The sequence below is a fragment of the Phasianus colchicus genome, chromosome 4 (assembly GCF_987193195.1).
Source record: "Phasianus colchicus chromosome 4, bPhaCol1.hap1.1, whole genome shotgun sequence".
In the NCBI taxonomy this organism is placed as follows: Eukaryota; Metazoa; Chordata; class Aves; order Galliformes; family Phasianidae; genus Phasianus; species Phasianus colchicus.
The window spans coordinates 58,756,681-58,763,757 of NC_143439.1; the positions used below are offsets into that span (position 1 = coordinate 58,756,681).

At 41.9% G+C, this 7,077-nt stretch overlaps 1 long non-coding RNA gene across 1 annotated transcript; it reads left to right on the top strand.

The window, feature by feature from the left end:
* Window positions 1-1,331: 1,331 nt before the first annotated feature.
* LOC149918280 (uncharacterized) lies at window positions 1,332-6,866 on the top strand. The gene is made up of 3 exons (XR_016466508.1): window positions 1,332-1,363; window positions 3,543-3,631; window positions 5,099-6,866. It is a non-coding gene; the product is annotated as an uncharacterized LOC149918280 (long non-coding RNA).
* Window positions 6,867-7,077: the final 211 nt, after the last annotated feature.

Consider the following 7,077-nt stretch of genomic DNA (forward strand, 5'->3'; position numbering starts at 1 on the left):
TAAGGTCATGCATCCTGACAGCACGTACTCTGAGCACAGCATCATGAGCACACCAATCAGAACATTCACATATGCTGTCACAGGGAACAAGCTCAGGGAAGGACCCCCAGCATCCTATTCTGGGATTTTCAGGGGAAAGCCACTGGCAATAAAAGTCAATGGCAAAATCTCAGGAGGGTCACAAGCTTCACATTAGTATCTTTTACTCTCTTATTGAGCCACTAAAAAAATACAGTTTGTCAGTCAGGGCGGGTTTCACCTTGCCTAATTTCAGCTGCCTGAAGGTTAAGTGCCTGCTCAAGGGGATGCTGTCAACACAAGGAGAGAGATGCTCACAGGGGACTATTTATCCCATGCAGGCACGATCAGACAACTCACTGTCTCCTTCTCTAAGTGATGTCTGTACTGCAGAACATTTTCTTCTCCTGCTGATTTGGGGTATGTCTGTACTGCAGAACAGCCCCAAAGAAAGGCTGGGGCTCCATCCCACCCCAGATCTTCCTGTAGGAGCAGCCAAAGCACACAGAGAAATGGTGAAAATCCAGTTTCACCGTGTGGGGAGATTCCGGTTGGATATTAGGAAAAATTCCTTCTCCAGAAGAGTTGTGATGCATTGGCACAGGCTGCTGAGGGAGGTGGTGGAGTCTCCTTCCCTGGAGGTGCGGCACTGAGGGACTTGGTTAGTGGACATGGTATGGATGGTTTGTGGTTGGACCAGGTGATCTTACCAGTCTTTTCCAGCCTTAATGATCCTACGACTCCATGTTGTAATACAAATGTAGCCTGGATTAATAGTTTAGGTGGTGGTCCTTTAAGCCAGATCATTAGGGGAGAACTCAGAATGTAATGATACATAATTTAATGATGCTCTTAATGGCAGCTATGAAACTATACCTTCAAATGTCAGCAGAATAAACTTTGAGCAAACTCTTTCCCTAACTTTCAGTCTGAACTCATGCTAATAGAGAATATATATTAATAAACGATTACATGGGTCGTTCTTTTTTATTTAGTATATTTCACTAGCTTCTTCACAAATACAGAGCTTGAAATAACTTTGCTTCAAAGAAATAAAAAAAAAAAAAAGAGAGAGAGAGAGAGAGAGAAAGAGATACAGGAAAGCATGGAAGTGCCACCACACCACTACAGCGTATCAGAAATGCAATGTCACAGCCTGAACCAGTGATTGAATGGCTGGTGGGAAGGCAGGGCCAACCTAGGGGAGCTCAGGTGCATGCAATGCATCTGAGTGACTGGAACAGGTGGAGCCAGGATGCACCCCTTCCCAGACCTCATTTAAGGGTTGGCAGTGGAGGTGAAAGTATTTGGCTGGAGTTCTCTGTGTACTGGAGGCTTTCTGGAGGTAAGCAGTTTGTTTCTTCTGTTTCTGTCTCCCTGGCTGTTGCATATGAGTAAGTCTTCATTTACTGTAGCCTAGGACTTTGTTACTTTGTTGTTGCTGTTTTCTATCGCATTGCAGTGTTTCATACAGTAAATGTTTTCTGGGTTCCAAGATACTTCTCAGATTTCAGCATATTTCTTATTACAACTTATTTATTTTAATTTGAAGCCCTAATTCACATTCATTACATAGGCATCTTAACATGGAGAATAAGAAAGCTGGTCATATATGTATTTTTTCCCAACTAAATTTGGCGAAATCAGAGAAGGAGTTCCTTTCTCATTTTATTTCACTCTCCTCTGAAACTTCAATCTTAACTGGCATTGCTTTTCAGAAATGCTGCATGAAACTATGTCAGAAGTAAAAGCAAGCACTTACTGCTTTCAGGTACATACATGCATGAAAATGATAGCATTTAATATTACAGCGTCAGGGTACTTTGATTGGTGTTTGCCAAGATTAAGGCTTGAACGCTATTCTACCTAACAGTTTTTAGGGATTCTGCATAAAATAAGTGGTATTTTATGTATTTTTACTGTGTATCATGAAGAAGCCTTACTGATTGTGCAGTCATCTTGAGTTATTTACATGGTTAGGCGTGGAGCTATCTGCATGACATAGGATAGGTGGGAAAGATACACAATCAAAAAGCATATGTTCACTTGCAAATGCTTGCTAAAGAGGATTCTTCAAAAGCAATAGCTACTCTGTTGTAAAAATGGAGATTTAACTAATGTGTTCTGTTTTATAAACATAAAAAAATAATTGGATGTCTGACATACAACAAACAATGAAAAATGGGCTGAAAATCAACTATTCTAAGTAAATACAAAGCATTTCCTAAAGCTGTCTTCTGTAATGCCAGTTTAGCTAATCAATTTATCTTAGTAAAGAGAGTTGGGGCCTTTGTGACCTCTTAGAGAACAGACGTATTTGTTCAGCTCCCTCATCTAGTTTCTTTAGCAGGTACACGTCTGTCACTGAGCTCCTGGTTTCTGGAAACCTCCATGTCTGTATCACTAAAATGTAGCAATAGCATTTTGCCTAATCTTTACCTGATATAAAACTCGCACAGGAATCAGTCAAGAGAATGAGTGAGCTTTTTCTGTTCTTCTATTACAACCAAAGCTTGCTTTTTGAGGAAGGCTGGGAAGTAGAGAAAGACTTTCCCTTGTTCCTACCATTTCCTTCATTGTTTGGAGACTGGATAAAACCTTGATGAGCCTTTTCTCCAGGCCATCCCTGTTCCAGAGGTGTTGGTCTGGCAGCACTTTCTGACTGTGTGGTCTCCTCTCCAGAGATGTTTGTTCCTCAGCAAATAGGACTGCTATTGCTCTTGGCAGAAAAAGAACAGTTTGAAAAAGTGCTCTGCCAATTTAGTCATCGTGGCAGTTGTGGCTTTTCCAGAGTAAGTGCAAATTTCTTGTATATGGACTGACTCTACAGTGCCTACACAGAGAACTCAACATTTGGGTTTATTCTTCATCCTCCATCTTCACTACTTTGAACATTATGCACAAGTGCTACGCAGACCTGGATTACAGTATTACCATCCTCAGCACATCAACAGATGTAAAACCTCTCTCACTGATATAATCACTGTGTGTTACTTGGCATGTTATCGTATATCCTTGCCTAGGGGAAAAGTAGAAGCCCTACTTAGAGTCACAGAATCAGTAAGGTTGGGAAGACCAATCGGATCATCTAGTCCAAACAGCCCCTCACCACACTACCATTAAGCCATATCACTCAGTGTGATATCTACCCTTCCCTTGGACACCTCCAGGGAGGGTGACTCCTCCACCTCCCTAAGCAGCCTGTTCCAATACTTCACCACTCTCTGAGAAAAAACTTTTCCTAAACTGAAACCTGAAACTCTCCTGGTGCAACTTGAGGCTATGACCACTAGTTCTATGGGGCTGAGTCCTTAAGAAAATATTGGCTATGAAATGGTTCAGACAGGAAGGTAATTTGTTCTAGCACTTAGGGCAATAAGCAAAATAGCTGTGTATGCTGCCTTTACAACTTGAAGAGGATGTTTCCCCATCCCCTCTGGGGATGTAAATAGCATAGAGTCCTGCAGGCCTGCCCCTGGACTGGACCTGCTGTCAGTTAATCTCTTTGAACTTTTGTCTGGCAGATGCTGTATGAAAAAAATAGGGTTCTACCATCTACCTACAGCATGTTCCATCGTGGGTTCACTGGAGCGGGGCTGATTTACTGTGTCTGGTCAGTGAAAGGAGCACAGAGCAACGTGAGCCCTCACAGGCACACAGAAAGCGGGACAGGCAGGAACCCAGTGAGGCACATCATTGTCAACAATAGACTCTAATGCAGAATGAAGTGGCAGAAACAGTACATTATGGATATTATCATCATTATCTCTTGCTACCTCTAATAGGTTTTTATATCATTTTGCTCATTTTTATAGCTTGCTGGCTCAGAACAGACATTCTTCGTAATTCACTGGAAGAAATGCTTGGTTTCAGCTACTCTTGTTCTAACCATCCATTGAATGGATGAAATAGAGATGTGACTGCTGGGGTAGAACAACCCTTTCTTGCATGGTTCAAACTAAGCCATTTCTAAGGCATGATATTTTTTTATATACACAAAGGGACAAAGGATGCTTCCTTTTATGTTTCTTTTGGGATATTTTTTTTTCCATTTCTTTATGTTGATGAAAAAACTACAGAAAGACAAACTGCCCAAAGCCTGATCCTCATGGAGCTGCAAGGACATTTTCAGCAGCAAAAAATCTCAAAAGACTATGTAAAATAGTTACATGAGCCCCTGAATCAATATCTGTAGGATTTTCCCAGAAGAGAGCTGATAGTCTGCCTCTTGCAAACTGCCTCGGGAACTGGAACAGAATGATATCTCATTATGGAAATATTATAAATTGTTCTAGCATTTTTTATCATCTGAAAATGAAACCTCGTCTATGCAAAGGCTCACAACAGGTTAGCAATCTGCATTATGATATAAACCCTACTGCAAATACAAAATAATTCAGTTGATATAAGCAGTGCCCTGGGTTCCTGTGTGTTCTGCAGGGATGCATAACTGAGAAGAGTGCACAGGGTGTAGGGAAGGCAGGAGAGCTCCAGTTGAGGATGCAGAGGAAATGGAGGGTGGAGGGCAGGTGGGTGGGCAGGGGATAGTGTCCTGGGCTGCATCAGAAGGGGTATGGTCAGCAGGGGGAAGGAGGTGATTGCAGCCACCAGTGCACATTAATGGTCTCCTGTACTATGGGACACTAAGGGACACCGCTTGCTAAATAAAATGAAATTTAGCTATTGAGTGTCGCAACAGAAAGAGGCAATTCCAAGTGTTGCATCAGCTGCTGTTTCACACTGTTAAGTCCTTATTAACCTACCCACACATTTGCCTTGCCTACCCCACTCATACTGCTATTTCTCAGTTTTCTGCTGTCCCTGTTCTTATTGTGTTCAATAAGCATTTTTCAAAATGGAGAATGTTTTGTCTGTTGTGGGAAGGGAGCACGAATCACTGGGGAATGCAGTAGAGTTTTACACCTCACTTGCTCTGTATTCTTTTCTGGACCATCCATTATTCTCCTGATGTCTTTTCTTAGATTTTAAATTAAGTAAAGTCAATTCCTCGCAATCTCTCTTCTTTAGAGATTTGTCAATGCTGTCTATTGCTCACATTCCCTTTGCTCACCCCCTCCAGCTGTGCTTCCTGCTGGGCTGAGCCATGCTTGCTCCAGCTGTTCCAGATGAGGTCCAAGCAGAAGTGCCCAGGGCGACATGACGGATGGCAGCCGCACACCATTTGCTCTCTCTCTCCATCCCTTGAAGTGCTGTACACACAGACGTGTGCAGTGTAGGAGTATATACATCATCTCTAAATGTTGTTATGCCACTTCGACAAGTCCAAAGACTTGTACTTGAGGAGAAGATAGTTGGCTTGGGATTATCCTCATTTCCTGTGGGTGTTCAGTCTAATCTTAGACAGGCTGTCAAGAAATCTGTTTCCAATACAGTCAAATGTGACCTTTATCTGTAGGAAGTTCTGTTATGCCAGAGACACAGAATCCTGGAGCTCAGCTTTTATCACAAAGCCTTAGCTACACCATATATATAAGCTAAATCCCAACTCTTGGAGGTCTGCAGGTCTAAAACCCTGATCTTCATTTGAAGCTCAATGGGTCGGTTTGGAGAAGTAAAAAGCTATAGGCCAAGTAGGTTTGTGTTGCTGTGGCAATGCGCTTGGTTTCGGTGCTTGCTGGAGCACCCAGAGTGCCAACTTCTCCCACATAGATTTACAGGAAGGCTACTACCTGTGTGAAAATGGATTCTCAGGGAATGGGTTGGCTGTTTTTTAGGCTGAGCTAGTGTCCTTAAAGGGATTAAAGGGAGGCGGTAGAAAGCATTACATACAACTTTGCTGCTCTGCGGCAGCTTGTTTGAAGCATCTATTGTCTGCTGTTGGATGTGTCTATTATCTGTCGTCCAATCAGCCCCAATGGCTGCAAGTGTAAGTTAAATAAGGTGGGAAAGAGAACTGATCCTTCAGGGACCCCAGGAGAGTGCAGTGGGGAAAACTGTCAGGTCCCACATACTCCTCAGGTCTTATGCTGTTGAATACTGTTCACAACACAGGTTTATACTGTTGCTTTTTAAGGAGGACCAGAAAGTATGCAGTTTGCCATTCCTCTTTGCTGATGTCATTGCAATGCACCCTGCTCGCTTCTCAGAGATAACATCCTGCTGCACAGTGCTGCACTCATTCTGGGTTGACCATCAGCACCAAGGAAGTAGCAGATACAACAGTCAAATACTGTTTTCTTCTCCAAGTTCTACAAAAACTTGTATGGGTGAACGTATACTGAGATAATCATTACTTTCAGGTCTTTTATTTAATTTGAGAACTATGAGCATATGTGGGAGTTTCTCTGTCAAATTTGTGTTTGACTCTAGTATTGCTTTTCCTGCATGTGTTCACATTTTGCAAAATGATATAGTGAAGAACCTCAGCTTTTCCCTTCAAGTTTTCCCTACCAAAGTAGGTATGGAAAGTATGGTTTCACCTGCTAAGACTGTTTGTAACAACACATCAAGGCCACAAACTACTGGTAGGGTAGTTTGCTCATGAATACCACAATAACAGTAGAAGCACATCTTCAGACTGGTGGTTTCTCACGCCACTGGTTTTCTCTTCTAAAACTCAGACTAAAATCTCTTGAAAGGGATGTACATATATAACTGCTAGACAATATCTCATATATGCACAAAGCCATGGACCTGTGCCCACAGATTTTTTCCAAATGTCAGTAAATGCCCCAGTCTATGCGCATCTATCTTAGAGTTACTTCTGTAGTATTTTTCAAAAGTGAAAATCCCTGTGAATGCTGCTTTTAAATCAATCAGCTATAATTTTCAGCCTCAATAGTGGTGCAGTGTGATAGACACAAGACATTGCCAATCCAATTTCTTGATCGCAGTTGACTGTCTCAGACAATGCTGTGAGTAGTAAGAAAACAAAGCATTTCTATTTCACAGTAATGCCATGGTACTTTAATGACAGTAAGTGTTGTTGCTGAGAATTCTGCATTTAAAGCTGACTTCATACAGTTCCATCCAAGGATACATTTTTCACATTATAATTATCTAATCATGCATTCATTCAACATGAACTTTGCCTTCACA